Source organism: Microtus ochrogaster, linkage group LG8, assembly GCF_000317375.1.
Source record: "Microtus ochrogaster isolate Prairie Vole_2 linkage group LG8, MicOch1.0, whole genome shotgun sequence".
Taxonomy (NCBI): domain Eukaryota; kingdom Metazoa; phylum Chordata; class Mammalia; order Rodentia; family Cricetidae; genus Microtus; species Microtus ochrogaster.
In genome coordinates this window covers 3,344,394-3,346,252 of record NC_022033.1, presented here as the reverse complement: position 1 = coordinate 3,346,252, position 1,859 = coordinate 3,344,394, and positions in this window count along the sequence as shown.

Below are 1,859 nucleotides of genomic sequence, written 5' to 3'. Positions count from 1 at the left end.
TCTCTCCCTCCCTCCCTCCCTCCCTCCCTCCCTCTCTCTCTCTCTCTCTTTCTCTCCCCCATGCTTGTGGTGTAAATGTGAGCTCTCAGCCACTGATCCAGAATCCTGCCTGAGCGGGCCTTGGTGGTATAGTGGTGAGCATAGCTGCCTTCCAGAATCCTGCCTGTCTGCCTGACGCCATGTTCCCCCACCATGTGGGTCATGAACTCAGTGTCTAAAACTGAAAGTCCCGAACAAACCCTGTCTCCTCCAAGTTCCTAGGCTGTGCTGTCTTCTCACAGCAATGGAAAGAAACTAAGACGAGTCGATGCTATTCCATCTCAAGTGAGAGAACCGAGGAGACAGCAGGGATAGCTCTGGGTAGCGAGAACGCACCTTGTGTCCTGGTGACGTGTGACAGGGTGATGGCTATTGAAAGTCTCTCTGGAACGTGGTCAACACAGAAATACCTCTGAGATTGTTGCATGCCTTGTTCGAGGACAGCCTTCAGCTCAGGTGAGCTGGGAGCGAGAGTATTTGGGGAGTGTGCCTTGGGCTCCTGTCTTCTTTTGCGTGTGTATATGTATGTGTAGGCATGTGAGCATGTTTGTATGTGGATACATGTAGATTTCACAGGTCAGCATTGGGTGTCATTCCTCAGGCGCAGTTTATCTTGTTTTGTATGATGGTCTCTCCCCAGGCTGGTGTGGGAGGGATTGGGACTCACTGACAAGGCTAGGCGAGCTAATGACTCTCGGGGATACTCCTGTCTCTAGCTCTCCAGTGATGGGCTCACGGGCACACATCACCAGCCTGGCTTTTTATGTGGGTGCCTGTGATTGCGCATGGGTCATCCTGTGCAAACATTTTTCTGGCTGAGCCATTACTCAGCCTCAGACCCTCAACTGCACAGAGATTTGGGATCGAGACTAAATGGTAACCTGTTTTTCATTTTGTTTCCACTGTAGGACAGAGAGTCAAAAGAATACACACTGTAGCTTCAGATGCGACAGAGATTCGGGAGCTGTGTTCACGTTCTGTCTACTCAGAGAAATCATTGCTGAGCAGAGACGTTGCTAACTAATAATTCAGGGTTGCTAACCTCCAATCAACCGTGATTAAAGAGCTTGCGCTGAGTGTCGTAAGGCTAACACGGCACTCTGAACACTGATAGCATGATCTGCTTTCTCCATCCATCTCTCCCTTGGTACAGTGTCCTTAACTAATAATTCCAGATGGAAGGACTTCAAATCAAGCGTTGGGTGTACGTGCCTGTGGAGGGAATAGAACCAGTCTTCTCAATGGCTATAAAGATTATTTTATTGCAAACTGTCCTCAGATGGGTGGTGTTCATTTAGCTTTAAAGCACAGGCACTATTCTCATGCTTCCAGGGCATCTCACCCCGTTCCAGGGCAGTTCACACCTGCTGTGCCAGAGACCAGGGCAGGTGTGAGTTCCACGGCTCTATTTCTTTCCCAGTGCCCTCAGGGATGGAAAGCCAGACTCCCAACCTTCTAGTACCACTGGGGATCACCCCTTGGTCTTCTGATGCCAGAGAGCCTCAAACACCCCCTTATGGTGCCCAATGGAAGTACAGCTTGGATCAACAAACTTCCTTATTGCTCCTTTGGGGATAAAGCCAATTTGGCCTGTTGTATCTGGTATAAAGAATAATCTCTCCTCAGATGATTGAGGGGAAGCTCAAGGGGAAGGAAGATGACCTCATTAGAGTTGCCTGGGGCCCCACCTCCCCCACTGGACCCAGTCAGTGTGCACCCAACCTGCTCCATGTGGGATTTTGACAGTTTGAAGATGGGAAGACTTTGGTTCAGTCACAGAAGGAGCATAGACGAACCTCTGAGCAGAAGCTTTCCAGTCT